The sequence below is a fragment of the Macrobrachium nipponense genome, chromosome 46 (assembly GCF_015104395.2).
Source record: "Macrobrachium nipponense isolate FS-2020 chromosome 46, ASM1510439v2, whole genome shotgun sequence".
Taxonomy (NCBI): domain Eukaryota; kingdom Metazoa; phylum Arthropoda; class Malacostraca; order Decapoda; family Palaemonidae; genus Macrobrachium; species Macrobrachium nipponense.
In genome coordinates this window covers 17,406,441-17,423,345 of record NC_061106.1, presented here as the reverse complement: position 1 = coordinate 17,423,345, position 16,905 = coordinate 17,406,441, and positions in this window count along the sequence as shown.

Sequence of the window (16,905 nt, the reverse complement as noted above, 5' to 3'; positions counted from 1 at the left end):
CTCATACAATGTCGCTGCAAAGATTTTGAAGCAAAATTATTTGCACGCAAAAGATTGCGTCAGTCAAGTTAACCGTCTAAGAATGACCTTATATAGTACACCTTTCACATCATGTATATGTATATATATATATATATATATATATATATATATATATATATATATATATATATATATACACACTACACATACTATATAGTCTTATGTATGTATTTATAGTAAAACCTTGTCAATAAGCCTTGTTTAAATATAGATTAATGTTCAATTTATTATGTTTTTTAAGGTAAGTTGTTTTTTAAACTAACTGTATTATGTGTGTTTTAAATACTGTTTTCCTGTTATGTTGACCTATAGATAACTATTATTTTTAATTTTGTATATAGATATATATAATATATAGATATATATATATATATATATATATATATATGATTTTTTAAGGGTAAGTTGTATTTTAACGTAACTTATTGTGTGTTTTAAATACTGTTTCCTGTTAAGTTGACCCATACATAACTATTATTTTTTAATTTTGTATATATATAATATATATAATATAAGTATATATATATATATATATATATTATGTATATATATAATATATATATATATATATATATATATATATATAATATATCTACATAAATATTCTTAAATAATACACACATACACGCACACACACATATCCATGTAATATGTGTATATTTCTATATAAATATATATGTATATCGATTTTATTCAGCTATGTTTTCTCCGTCCAGCTGTTATTTTTCTGTTTTTATTGCTTTTAAGCAGGAACCATGACTGGTCGTTATTTAACGAGAAACTGATGGCCTCGTAAGTAATGGCCTGTTCAGGGAAAAAAAATCAGTCACAGCGTAATATACCAGGAATAATTTGTCATCGTTATCGCTGTTGAACTGTTAGTTACAAGAAATTTAGGAATTAGTAATGCAAATACGGAATTACAAATGAGAGAGAGAGAGAGAGAGAGAGAGAGAGAGAGAGAGAGAGAGAGAGAGAGAGATTTATCGGTGCGCTGTTGGGACAAGAGTGTTAGAATAGTATTAATCTTAGGAATCAAGCAACGGAAGCCCCGACAAGCAAAATGGTTGTGCCATTGAAGTTTAAAGTTTCGCTTCGATCACTTAACAGTGCTAAGCGTATTTACGCACATTATCCAAGATGGCTGTGGTGGTACGCCAAACGATCATTTTAATTATCGCCATTATCCTGGGGCTTTGTTTAGCTCTAGACTTCCCTCATACGGAGGAACCGAAAACATTGGCTTTTCAGTCACGTATTCCATTCCGGATATACAGAAACGCTCGCTGTCAACAATACCAGCGTGGCATATGCAAGCGTTTCCCTCCGGCCGAATTAGCCTTCGATTATCCTCTTAATTTAACTCATTCCATCTACGATAACGACTCCCTATCGAGCTTTTCATAATTTATGGCCAATTTTGAGCATTGCACATGTCCTCTGACATACATCATGTAGAACTTGCATCTAACTGCTACGTGACTGAACTGTAATGAGAGTTATTACCAAAACTACCTTAAGTACACAATACCCTCCTTCCCACAAGCTCCCACCCCTGCCCAAGCCACATGCCCCTCCCCAACCCATCCTACCTGTCCGTCACTTTTCACCAGGTATCTAAATTGGTTCATACCCTGGGAAAGGTTGCTGCAGTGAATATATATATATATATATATATATAATATATATATATATAATATATATATATATATATTAATAGGGCATACTTAAGTCACCTCATTCTCTTGAACCCCCTGTTTTTTCGTTTCAATTAGGGAAATAATAACGCCTTTCTCTTTCGCTGCGAATAGCTTTTAAGTAGCAGAAAATACTACTTTATGGTTCTTTATTTTCAGTTTTCATTAGATTGCTGTGACACAGACCTTATATGATTATTTCGTCTACTGATTTTTGTGTATATGTGTGTGTGTGTGTATGAGGGCATACTTAAGTCACCTAATTCTCTTGAACCCCCTGTTTTTCGTTGCAATTAGAGAAATAATAACGCCGGTCTCTCTCGCTACAAATAGCTTTTTAAGTAGCTTTTAAGTAAAATGCTACTTTATGGTTCTTTATTCTCAGTTTTCATTAGATTGCTGTGACACAGACCTTATCCCGTCTACTTATTGTTGTGGTTTTTGGTTGTCACTTTGTCTAGTTTCTCAACATCTCTGACCACAATGTGGACATTGTCGATGTCTGTAACAAATAGTTGTTGACAAATATCGTTAATAAAATTCACTTTTACGCCTGCGCCGTAGTGCCTTAAAACATGGACGGCATTCAAAATAAACTTAATCTGTGCTCTTTTTTCACTAAGGGAGTTGATGGCTTTCTATTGTAGGTAGGAACATGATAGAACCATCTAAATGACATTTCACCTTGGAAAAGGGTATGAGGTATGAAGGAGAGCATGAAGTGTGGAGGGGGGGAAAGGACCTCTCCATTCGAGTATGAGGAAGAGGACAATGTCGTTTGAGTATGAGGTCTTAGGGCGAGGGCTAAGCTATTTAGTTATGAGGTGTTGGGCAGAGGGATTTCGGTGGCATTTAAGTATGAGGTATGATGAAGAGAACGATGCCGTATGAGTGTGAGTGTGAGGGAGAGGACTGTGTCATTTGCGTATGAGTTATGAGTGAGAATTACGTTCGTTTAGCCACGATTTGTAAGTGAGAAGACTGTTCAGGTTATAAGGTTTGCCTAAGTGTGAGTTTGAGGCGTACAGAACAATGTTTGTTTTAGTATGATTTCTCAGGGAGGGGACCGGGATGCTTGAGTATGAGGTGTCATAGAGTATGAGGCCTGTGAAAAGTATTGAGTATATGTTACTTTAGTGTGAGTTGTGAGGAGGAGGACCTTTCCGTTTGAGTACGAGGTTTGAGGTAGATCCTGAAGTTTGAAGTCAGCAATCTCCTTTGAGTATGAATATCGATGGACGGGACTGTTTCTTCTGCATGTTACTGACATTGTCAATTAAGTTTTATCGAGAAGAGCTTTTCATTGAATCAGCCTGTGAATGAGAGGAACGACCTTCTTTGAGTATGCAGTATGAGGGAGAGGTCCTTGTAATTTGAGTATGAAGTTTAAGGAAGAGGACTGATCCTTTTAAGTATAAGGTACAGGACCAGCCCTCGTCATTTGAATATGAGGAATGTGAGGTAAAAGGCTGTGCCTTTTCATCATGTGTGTTGGGTGGGGCCGTGCCCTTTGATTAAGAATTTTGGAGGAGAGGATTGTGCCTTTTGAGTATGAGGAGTGAGGGAGAGGACTTTGGACTTTGCCTTTTGAGTATTAATTGTGAAGGAGAGGACTGTTTCTGTCTTTTGAGTATGAGGCGTGAGGGAGAGGACTTTGCCTTTTGAGTATTAATTGTGAGGGAGAGGACTGTCTCTGTCTTTTGAGTATGAGGCGTGAGGGAGAGAACTTTGCCTTTTGAGTATTAATTGTGAGGGAGAGGACTATCTCTGTCTTTTGAGTATGAGGCGTGGAGGAAAGGACTGGGGCTTTAAAGGCCACGCCTTTTGAGTACGATGCGTGAGGGAGATTGTATCATGATGCCATTTGAGTAAAAAGTGTGATGATGTGTGAGGGGAGAGGACTGCGCTCCGTCTGAGTATGAGGCGTGAGGTTCTCGAGACGAACAACAGCTACGTATTACGGAGCGACCTCGTTATCGGCCCGCGATGCGTCACCCGACGACTCCCGCCCGAGCCGACTGCAGGAAGTCTCCCGTCCAGGAGGAGGAGGAGGAGGAGTTGTTGAGGCAGGAAAGCAAACCAGTCGAGCTGTCAAAACGACACACAACCAAGACACCACTTTTAGTCTCCCGGAGACTCTGACGACATCCATGCCATTAAAAAACATTATCATTAATTTAGCAGCGGGCGGTCTCGGCAGTTACACTCTCCCCCGGCCGGAGAATTCTTTTTTAGAACGGGGTTTCCTCGCCGGGGGGTCTCCTGTTTACATGCGAGGGCGAAGTGTTGGGGGAGGGGGAGGGGGGGGGGTGGTGGGGGGCGAGGGCCGATGAAGGAAGGGGAAGGGGAAGGGAGCGGTTGGGGATGCGTTTATGAAGGGGAACGTGGTTGATACACTCGAAAGTCTTAGTTGCTCAAATCGCCTGCAATTAGCTCCGCTTGTTTGATCGTTAATTGCAATATTAAACCACTAGTGAGTGTCACGAATACAAAGCAAACGGCGTCACGTCCGCGGTGCTCGTATATCTGAACTCTTTTTTTTTTTCTCTCTCTCTCTCTCTCTCTTTTCCATTTTTTGGAGGAATACATGATGGCAACTGCGTCGATTTCTGTCGTGTAGCTCCTTGATGTATATTTCCGTCAACACCCGCATGCTAAATTCATCCATCAGTGGTTATTGTCTTCACCGTGCGTTGCTACGAATCGCAGCTTTTTATTTTTTCTTTTTCTTTTCCAAACGTTAGTCGCCTCCGTACCGCTTGCCTTTATCAATGACATCGCAATATAACGTTATTTGTGTCAAAAGGTCAACAGAGGTCCTGAAGGGGCGAGGAATTTCGACAGAGGTCCTGGAGGGGCGAGGAGATGTAATTCCCTCCCTTCCTACACAATTAGAAAATACAAAGTTAAAATAGGAAACTTTCAGCAATCGGCCTCTTGTTTCGTTTAGCTTATAGGAAAGGTGTGAAAACATTGACAGTGGTCTACATGACGTAAGAATTAATTAATCAGTTTCAATGGAGGAACGACAATAAAAGAACGCGAGCTTTACACGTTACAGTTTTTCCTCTCATGATAAAAAGACATTAAAACTATCAAATCTTTCCTAATTTGAAGTGATTCCCTCTTCAGCCTTCAGGGAAGCTGACTCAAGCACAAATCAAGAGGAAACGAGAAAGATTTATAATGAAATAAAAACTGGATGGGGGGAGCAGTGGCGGATCTAGAAATCTTTCATTGGGGAAGGGGCCAGCTAGGATTATATATATATATATATATATATATATATATATATATATATATATATATATATATATATATATGTGTGTGTGTGTGTACGTACATAAATACATATGGCACATGTATTATATATATATCTATATATATATATATATATATATAATATATATATATATATAATGGGTGTGTGTGTGTGTGTGTGTGTGTGTGTGTGCATGTGTGTGTGTGCGTGTGTGTGGATGCACACACATATACGTAGTAGTAGTTGTTGTTATTGTTAACTAAGCTGATTTTTACTACTAATAATGATTTACTGAAAGAAATCAATGTTCCATTCTTCATATCCATGGGGGTGGCACATGACCAGGTGCCCCCCTTCCCCCCCTTAAATCCGCCACTGGAAGGGGGGAACGTGTCATTAAGGTTGATTTGAATGCGACAGAATGTCTCATTAAGATTACGGCGTTATGTAAAAAAAGATATAATATTGTTAAGAAGTGAGGTCTGGATGGCTTTATGTGCAAGATACTTGATCAGCAATTTTTCCTATTTCATAAACGGGGGAGGTATTTTGGAGGTTAAATTTTGTGAGGAAACAATATCAGGGGTCAGTGCATAAGATGCCTTTTCTCGAGGTGTTTATATATTTTTAAACGTTGTTCTTTTCGTACATGAAATATATTAAATTGTGATTATTATTATTATTATTATTATTATTATTATTATTATTATTATACATTTAAGCGACATTCTGTATACACTATACGAAACAGGATCCAGTTATTATTATTTATTATTATTTTATTTATTATTATTAATTTTATTTATTTATTTATTATTTTTTTTTTTTTTTTTTTGCTCTATCACAGTCCTTCAATTCGACTGGGTGGTATTTATAGTGTGGGGTTCCGGGTTGCATCCTGCCTCCTTAGGAGTCCATCACTTTTCTTACTTTGTGCGCCGTTTCTAGGATCACACTCTTCTGCATGAGTCCTGGAGCTACTTCAGCGTCTAGTTTTTCTAGATTCCTTTTCAGGGATCTTGGGATCGTGCCTAGTGCTCCTATGATTATGGGTACGATTTCCACTGGCATATCCCATATTCTTCTTATTTCTATTTCAGATCTTGATACTTATCCATTTTTTCCCTCTCTTTCTCGTCTTGAAGGGGGGTCGCTCGCTTGCGAGCGACCCCCGACGATGCCAGATAATCAGGAACCCCCACAGGATGATACGATTCCTGCAGACGGAATTCCTGACGTTCATTCCCAGGCACGCTACTGTGGCGCTCGCACGAGAGAATCCCCGAGACCTTCGAGGCGAGATCCACGGCTTCGCCAAGACCGGCCCGACCAATGAGAATGCAACTCTAGGTCCGAGCCGCTATAAATACCGTTCCGCAAACTTTCTTGCTACATCAACATCATCATCATCATCTATTCTACCAGCAGACCTCGCAGAGAGCAGACGTGCCGAGAGATCGCTCCCGCCTCCTCGCCGCCTATTGGTAGAGAGAAATCCTCCCTCCCATTGGCTGACAACCGAAACCTTCAAGCTTGTTCTCAGCAACCAAGCTTGAAGAAAGTTGAACTTGCCTCCTATTGGCTGAGAGCACTTCTGCCAGAGCTGCCTTCTCATTGGCTGCTGATACAGCTCTTCAAGCCACTTTTACGACTGCTGCCAAATTGGCGCAAAACTATAAGTGAATTCCACCCTCCACCCGTCCATCCCCATCCATCCTTCCCTACCCCCACTCCCCCCCCCCCCCAAACTTCCACCACTATCACCACCATTCCTAGTCCCATTCCTACTACCTTCCCAGCTTATATTCTTCCCATCCTAACCACTAGTTAAGGCAATCCCTGCCTTGTCTACCTATTCTATTGTTTCAGACCTCATTCTCAACTTCTCAACTTCTTCCAACTAACACCATCAGTAGCCCTTTGCCCCTGGAGTAGCCGTTGTGGTCTTAAAACTCTCTAGGGGCACTGGAGTTCTGCATCGTCCAGGCTCATACTTCTTCAGTAGTGCCTGCATAGGAGTTAGGTATTGGTCACTGCCTTCCATAAAGTGACTGCTAACTATTACTGTAACTCTAATTTCCTTGAAAAAAAAACGTTTTTTGGTTCTACCGCCCTTAATATTTGAAATTCTCCACTTTTATTTGAAGTTTTGTTAAAAAGTTAATATTTTTGCACCTTCCCCCCTTTTCAAAAGTCATCCCACATTGTTGTATCACAAATTTCTCAAAAATATTCCCAAATTTTGAAATTTACATATTTATCAAAAAGGTTGTGCAAATCCCCTAGATTAATTTAGTATTTTTCACAGAGGGAATTAATTATTCTTCTTTCAGAGGGTAAAATTCTTGCTTAATCATGACATAATGGGTAAAGTTAAAATTAAGGACACTAGTCAGGGACTTGATGAAGAATCACGTCGCCTGGCAATATGGAATACTCTTCAGGAAAAATTATGCTTATCCACAAGCTCACTAAAGCTAATAATTACTACTTAGCTATAGCAGATGAAACAACAATTGAAAAAATAATTCATCCTGACACCAAACTGGCTCTACACAATAATAAGTTTGAAGTTCTGGACCCCCTCATCTGAATGCTTCACGCAACATTGGTCATAACCCAGGCTGACAGTTTGGTATATAATCTATCCGATGAGGAGCTCAAGTATGAAATTGAACAACGTAATGGTGTAAAGGTTACTGCAATCATCAAGCTTCCAACACCAAAACCACATTCAAGGTAAAAACTAGAGTCTACCCAAATGGTGAGAGACTGTCTCATCAAAGGACTTCTCATCTCTGGCCAATCCTTTCCACCTAGATTCCTAAGCCAGGAGATCCACGCTGTTCCACCCCAGTGTATGAGATGCTACAGCTATGAGCACACAAAAAAGAACTGCCCCAAGCCAAGTAACTATAAAATCTGCTCAATATGTGCCTCTGAGGAACACTATTGGACCGATTGCACACCACCACGAAAATCCAAAGTGCATCACTTGCAATGGGGATCACCCAACCATGGCTGCAAGATGCCCAACCAGGAAAGCTTTGACCAAGGACCAGGCTAAAACGATCAGGAACCAACAATCCAGATCACTCCAAACAAGACCTTCGCCAAGCCACAGCCTCAACTGCGCCGAATAGTTCAAACACACCCACAACAACATCTCACTTCATCAGCTCACTGTAATCAACACAGCTATAATAACTGCAAATTTGAGTGAAACAGTTGAACCAGGCACTTTCCAAACAATGATGGACGCTTTCTACAAAGCTAATGGCCTACCGTTGATTAAAATTCCTACAGAGGCTATCCAGCTAGCTAAGAAAGTCTCAACATTGCTAAAGTCAGAAAATCAAAACAACACCAGCCCCAATCAGCCCCTGACAATTGATGACGACATGGAAATTGAAGAAGCCAAGAGGAAAAGAATACAAAGCGATTCAGACTCTGAAGTTGAAATGCCTTCACACCCGGCAAAAAAACAGCCACCTCAACTATCACAAGCAACAACCTCATCCTACAATAATACAGACCTGAAACACAAGGAGCTATGGCTCTTCCAAGCCTCCCTTCCATCAACCAGACCAAGAACCCCAAAATTGGACTTAGACTTTACATTTCCATTAACACGGCAAACCCCAAAAACCCTACCCACAATACCCTCAAGAGGATGATTTTCGAATATAAAACGATGAAGTACATTTTCACAGAGGAATTAGATAATAATACAGTCAAACAATATATTACTGATGGAACAATAGAACTTGACAAATAGTAACAGGATCACGAGGATAAACCATGATAAATTCCAAAATTAAACTCAGGATTCTTTGACTTAACGAAAGAAAAACACCATAATGGACACTCTCACAGTCATCCAACATAACGTACTGAAGTGGACCTTCCTTCGTAGTAAGGAACTAAGCAACATTTATTCTTCTTTCTCCCCACATCTTATACTTCTCAATTCCACAGGGATACCCAACTCCACGCGCATTAAGATCTGGAACTACAACGTTTTCCAATGCAACACCACTAACGATCAAAATGCCGGGACAGCAATAGCAGTAAGACGGGATATCACAGTCAAATTAATAGACGGATTCAATCATGACCTAATCGCAGTAGAACTACAGACAGTTCGGGGACCAGTAATCATAGCAACGACTTATTTACCTCCCAGGAACCCAGTATTTCCTCAGCAGGATATCTTGTCCTTAATGAGACGCAATATCCCAGTCTATTTACTAGCAGACCTAAATGCAACTCACCCGGCCCTGGGCACAATAGTACTAATCCCAGAGGCACCTTAATTCAAGGTCTTATGAACAGGAATCTAGTTTACTTTCTAGGACCAGATTTTCAAAACATATTCAGCAGAAGATCCAAGGGCAAACCTGACATCCTTCTGTCTAACAGATACCACATTTTCAATTATTCAATCACTCAGGGTCCTTTAACTTCCTCAGACCACCAATACCTATACTATTAAAAACTTACTGTGAGACCCTATTATGGTAGCCATCAGCCCAACACTCGATTTGACCAATGCAACTGGGACCGCTTCAAGGATATTCTCGACGACTCTTCTCCAACTATGACGAACCTGATAACATCAGAAAGGATAAAACCTATATCGATGACAAAATAACTTTTTGGTACAGGATGATCAAAGAAGCCACAGAACTTTGTATACCCTCAAAACTTTCAGGATCTTACCATATTTCTAAAGAAACAGAGAATCTTAAGCAATTACAATATTGCTATAAACAAGCCCTAGTTTAATTAATAATCATGGCCCATCACTGCAGCTATTAGAATACTTACAAAATATTAAAGAAAGAAATTAAAAATAGAAGCTAAGGAACTCATAAATTCGACTTGGGGGGAGACACTTCTAAATAAAATCGAAGGAATCTACAGAGACCCAGGAAAGTTCTGGAAAATCATCAGAAGGCTTCTGGGTTCAGATACTGAACCTACAGCTTACATCCTCCATAACAACAGGAAGATCTTTCACCCCAGGATCAGGAACCAATTTTCAGAGAATACTGGTCTATATCTTCAAAATAAACCCATGGGAGAATCTAAGGTTTGACTTGCAACATGAACAACGAGTGATTGCAGCACTACATTGAACATTGATTGACCAAATAATACCATACGACACGGTAGACTCGATAGATTAGATGTTGAAGACCAGTTTATTTAAACCAATTCAAACTGCAAGACATCATCAAAATAATCAATAATTTTAAAAACAAAGCACCTGGCCATTCTAGAGTAAACAAAAATTATTATTAAGCATCTTCCCAACTCCATGCTGGTCTTCCTAAGAGTCATTTTCAATGAAACCATAAGTATGGGCTACTGGCCAGACTTTTTCAAGCAGCACTACTTCCCTTTGTGGGAAAAAGGGTAAAGATCTAACTACGGTTTCAAACTATAGACCAATTTCCTTCTAGAAATACCTGGTAAGATCCTGGAAAAAAATAATTCAGATAAGGTTTAATGAGTTCCTCGAAGATAATCTACTAACCAATAATAATCAATATGGGTTTACTCAAGGCAAAGGAACTCAGCTTGCATTAACTAGACTATATGAGTACATAGCAGTCAAGAAGAGCTTAGGACACGGCTGCAACCTTATCTCTAGGGATGTCAGTCGAGCCTTCGATAAAGTCTGGCATGACGGTCTAAAATACAACTTTTGGAGGCGCAATTGCCAGATTTACCAACCAAAGGACTGCTATGTAACTTTCTTGACAACCGGGTGGCAAGAATTAAAATTAAAGACTTCATAGGACCAGAGTTCAGTTACAGTCAGGGGTCCCTCAAGGTAGTATTTCTCTCCCCATCACTCTACAACTTCTACATTAATTAAAGGACAACCCCTCCTCCATCTCAAGGTTGCCTTCAAATTATGTTCGCAGATGATCACACCCAAGTAATAAACATATCCTACCAAAGCCAAAGGTATGCTGCAAAGAAAGACTATTAGAGAAATACAGAAAATCAACAACTACGAAAAGAAATGGAAAGTAACTACAAATATCAATAAATTCCAGCTCCCTCTCAATTTCTGCTCGACGTCCCATGGATATCATAGTCATCAATAGGAGAATTCATATAACCAACAAGTCACAATCTTGGGTGCAAATTTCAAAAAATCAGCATTCTTCCCCATGTACAGGCGAGAATAGCTACCGCGAGGAAAACGGTCAGTAGATTAAAAAGATTCAGAGGACTCTCGGCAAAAACTCAACTCAAACTATACAAATCACTAGCCAGGCCACAGCTAGAATACCCAGCCATCATATTTGGAGCACTTAGCAAAACAGTACTAAGTAAAATGCAAGCAGTTCAGAATAAAGCTCTGAGGCAAGCAATATAGGGAAAAGTCCCCCCTACTTCAACACAATAAGGGAGTTGCATAATCACTCAAATTGGAGCCTCTGAATGTCAGGTTCCATAGACTTGGGCAAGAAAACTTGGGACAAATTAAGTTTAGAGGATGAAAACTTATTCACACCACTAGAGATCTCCATCAACCAAGTCAGAGATCACTACTGGTGGAGTAGACTTGAGCCAAAGGTCAATTGTGACCCCCAGACCAAGGTATATATATACTGACTAATTAAAAAAAAAAAAAAAAAATATGTATGTATATATAGTATAGGTGCGTGTATGTGTGTATATATATATATATATATTATATATATATATGTGTGTGTGTGTATATATGTATATATATATATATGTATGTGGATGTGTATATATATGTATGTAAAAAAAAAAAAAAAAATAATACTAATAATAATATAAATGTATAATTAACATTTAACTAAATACATAAGGTGCTTGTACATCTTAATCCTACTATCATATAAAATCAATTCCAGTTAGCAGGCGGTGAACCAAATTAACTGTTTTTTCCGAGCCTTTCTTCTCTGTCTTGTCCTTGCATGATGGACTAAACTAGTAATTCTAACTTCGCAAGAGGGTCTGCCCCTCACTATTTCTCTTACTACTATACTTCACTTTCCATCCCTTTTTTTCCTTCAACCTTTCCCTTCCCGAGTATCCGCCGCCAGGCTTAAACTGGATTGTATCCAGAGGTACTCTTCCTTCTCCCTTATTCCCCACTTCCCTATCCTATCCTAGTCCTAGTCCTAGTCTTGCTACAGTCCAATTCAACCGATTCGTCAGAAGATGACCTACGAGAGGGTCGAACGTCACGTGATACAGCTATACCAGCACCAATACCAGCCCTTAAACCTAAGACGACCCCGGCCCGCCCAACTGGACTACGCCTACGGAATAATACCAGCACTGACGACGACCCTGCTTGACCGGACCTGATATCTTGTTTCTAATAAAAGATTCCTTCAGCATTTATAATTTTGAAAATTCCCAATATGAATATTGGCCAGTTACTAGAAACATCGCTGAGCCTGAGAAGCGAATTGTAAGGAAAATAGAAAAAACAATATATAAAATCAACTCGCTTAATCTTCATCCTTTTTAACAGCATTTGCCTAAAAGAGGGGTTCTTCTACCAAAAATTATTATCTTTATTAGTTATTATTATTATTATTATTATTATTATTTTATTATACAAATCTAAGCGACATTCTGTATTACAAATACGAAACAGGATCCAATTATTATTAAATTTTTATTATTATATTATTATTATACTATTATTATTATTATCATATTATTATTATTATTATTCATTAAGCAAACATAACTGTATACAATCATACGAAACAGGATCCAATATTATTATATTATTATTAAATTTATTATTAATTTGATTATTTATTATTATTATTATTATTATTATTATTATTATTATTATTATTAAAGATTATTATATATCTAAAGCGATATTCCTGTACACAATATACGAAACAGGATCCAGTAAAGTAAAATGTAAATATGATTGATTTACCAGCAATTTCAATTAGGTTACTAACTTCATGTAGTACATCCCAACCCAGGTAAACCCACTACAACGCTTTGGGAACGTGTATATATTGCAATGCCTTTGCCAAACGAATTATATATTCATATAATATATATATATATATATTGAAAAGTCCATTTTTTAAACAGATAGTATAATATCCCTAACTAGCCCAGGACCGAACTGAAAAGAACCTCTGGGAGAAAAACGCAATAAGGGAAGGACTAACCCTGTGATGGGGCCAATTTAATCCCACTGGGGCTGAATCCTTTCAAAGTCAGAGGCGCAAGGACTCCCCTTCAATGTCAAGCGTAACGACTTAACTCATGCCTTCAGAGTAAGTGCAAGTACCCTCCAATCCCTGCACTGAAATCCGATGTAACTGAAGCTAACTATGATGAATATTAGATGGGGAATTATGCAAAATAATAATAATTGTCACGTTGATGAGATCTAATATGCGAGTGGAGTTCGGACTGACGGAGCTTTGTGTAATTATGCAAACACGCCAACACGCAGACTCTTTCATCGCGCTCTCATATTGAATTATGAGTTCGTGAATGTTACAACGTCTTCGACTGAGTTATGAGGTAGAAGTAGGAATATTAATTTGAAAATCAAAGCAATATTATCGTCGGAGCAATAAATACACGACGCGAATCCCAGAGCTGCAAAAGGTATTGGAAAAGATTTCGTGGTAATCGTAATGGTCCCAGTTATGGAAACATAAAAAAAAAAAAACGCAAAATCGATGGAGTAATCGCCCAGAATACCTAACCAAGACTGCATGTGCAGCAGACTCACGCGTTATTCCTAATTTACATATCTAATTCAATAATGATATCCGACGACTTCAACCGGACGGCAGCAAGTTTTATTTACTTTTTTTTTTTTTTTAAATTAGTGAGCCATGACCTTATTAAATATCACAACGGGATTACCATTCTACTTTCCGATTTGCAAGCACTTACCAGGTGATTTCGTTTTTTCTTCATGTTAGCATTCAGGGGTTGGATGGTCTGCCTGCAAATGATGTACCAACGTAGTTTAACTTCTTTTCTGTCGAGGATATTTTATCTCTCGTCAGGTCCATCCTTCCAAGTGCTCAGACATCAGTCATAATCGTATCGGGTAGTCTCTGCTTTCCCTTGAAGAATGGTTGAGGTTTTTATATTCGTTGACTTTAGCTGATCACTTGGTAGATGGGCGAAACGGAATATTAAAGACCAGCTTAATATTGCTACCCTGGTTTAGGTAGATACTCTATACAGAAAAATGCATTGATGTTTAGTTCATTGTTTCATAATGCTTATATATTTATCTGAATGATATCTATGCTTATATATTTATCTAAATAATGTCCATGTTTAGGTTTTAAGGAATAAGAGAGGATTGTTTCATAATTAATTTGTAAAAGATGGTGTCACAGTGGTAATGGTCATCGTCGAACAGACAGAGAGAGAGAAAGGATTTATATCTAAAGATGTGATATGACTCTTGTGACAGCATTTGATTTTAACTAAAAACGAAGAGAATTCTAATTTTCTTATCAATTCGTTTTGAAAACTAACCTAACTTAAACATAGATCCCCCATCCACCCCCTCCCCCCCCCGCCGCTCCCCTTAAAAGCCTTCCTTTACCTCCAATGCCCAACAAATAAAGGAATGACGAAGCCGCAGGGAGAGTATGTGGGTACTGAGAATTTCCTCTGAGGGGAAAAAAAGAAAAGAAAAGAAAAAAAACGACGATAGTTTTGCATGAATTCTGTGAAAAAAACGCACACAGAATACCTGTTGGTTGCTCAAAGTCCAGAGGTCCACATGAAGAGCTCATTCCTTTTAACAACTTGCCGTTTTTTCTTAACGTCTCTGGGTATGGGCTTATGCTGGTATAAACCCAGCATAATCTAAACCAATCAATTAACCACACGTAAACATATAGACACATATATTTGCAACTGAGCTATTTTGCTGTTGAGAAGATAATTATTGTATTTTAACTGAAGGATAATCCTATCCTGATAAATGCAGTAGGGAAAAAATTCAGTTTTCAACAATTTCACTTAACGAAGAGCCGATATACAAATGAACATCATTTGCTCCTATTCTTTGTGAATTAGTCTTGAATGATACTGCACGAGAAACTTAGGTCATGCAGGCACTAATGAAAAGTCATTGTTTCCAAGTACGTGAAAGAATTGGAAGACAAGATTCCGCTTTTATTAGAAACTATTTTCAAGTCTTTAATGGAGCAACTCATTTGCCCTTACGCCGGCTTAGGACAAGAATTTATCTTATTTGGTCTCGATTGTCTTTTGTAAAATTTTATTATGCTTCAATAAGAGAGGCCATAGAAGGAAATGAGTATTAGTTATAGCCTAAATGTTTTTTTTATTCGAGAATATTGGCCTATCCCTTTTGCTCACTATCGCACTTTATTGTGTTTAATTGTTTTTTGGCCAATTCTCTCATTTTTAAATATTCAAAAAACAAAAACTTTTTTTTTTTTTTTTTTGGCCAATTCTCTCACTTATTTTTAAATATTTAAAGACAACTTATAAAAGCAGAAGATTATGCTTCTTGTTACATTTGGTTTAACGAAAGCACATGCAAAACTGCATAGAAACTAAGGTTGATATTCAAACCCTTCCAGGTGAAGGACCATTCTCTCCACACACACACATACTGAGAGAGAGAGAGAGAGAGAGAGAGAGAGAGAGAGAGAGAGAGAGGAGAGAGCTCTAATAGCAATCACCAGCCTATTTTATATGAAGCCGTTGTCCAGAAAGCAAAAGTCCCCGAAGGGCGTAGTGGGGCAACGTCCCACGAATTCCTGCAGGAAGTTTGACGTTCGAATTATCTACCATTCATGGAAATTAAGAGATCCGAGACAAAAGGGTACGAACTCGGACCGCGCGGAACAATTTGCATACAAAGACGCGAGGCGGGACATTTTTCACCCGGGCCTTCCGAGGGGAACGGGGAACTGCGGTGCCAGATAAGACGAGGATGCAGAGACATGTGCACAGTTTCGGACAGGGGGATAAAAAGAAGTCCAAACTGCGGCAAAGTCATGAATAAGGGGGCCAAGGGAAGGAAGTGGAACTCTGGCTTGGAGACTGAAGCAGAGAGAGAGAGAGAGAGAGAGAGAGAGAGAGAGAGAGAGAGAGAGAGAGAGAGAGAGAGAGAGAGAGAGAGGAATTAATGAATAAAGGAATGAAAGTTTAATACTTACACATAAATACGTATACACAGGCAAATACTCAAGAGCATTCACACACACACACACACAGAAACGAATTAATGAATAAAGGAATGAAAGTTTAATACTTACACATAAAAACATATACTCACACATATACACAAACACATTCACACACCGAATTCTAATGGATGTTTTGTTTATCAAACCGATAAAACCGATTAAATATTAAGACATTGTAAAACATGCTTAAAAGGAAAAAAAGTGTATGAGGATGAATAGAAAAAGGTTAAAAAAGGAAATGTTGACGTTCATATAATGATTATATGTTTTATCTTTGTTGATATTTGCTGAGGAATAAATATTAAAGGTTATGCTGTCATAGTTACCCCTTATTTTGCTTGTTGAAGAGTAAGAAATATAATTAGTTACGAGCGAAGCGAAGACATGACTGGAAACGGGCTCATTTCTGGCGGCCTGGCCCGATCCTAACGTCATTAACAAATGCTAATATCCCAGAAAGTATTGAAGATAACAGAAAAATTCTTTCGGCAGATAAAACCTTACATCTTTAAATTCCATCCCATATAAGATTTATTTTTAAGACACCATATATTCACATTAAAATGGGGTTCTAAATATTGGTCTATAATTTTCCCAAAACCGATGAGTTCAGCACTAAGTTCGAAAGTTTTCTCGAATACTAGGCTTAGTTAAACTATGACTG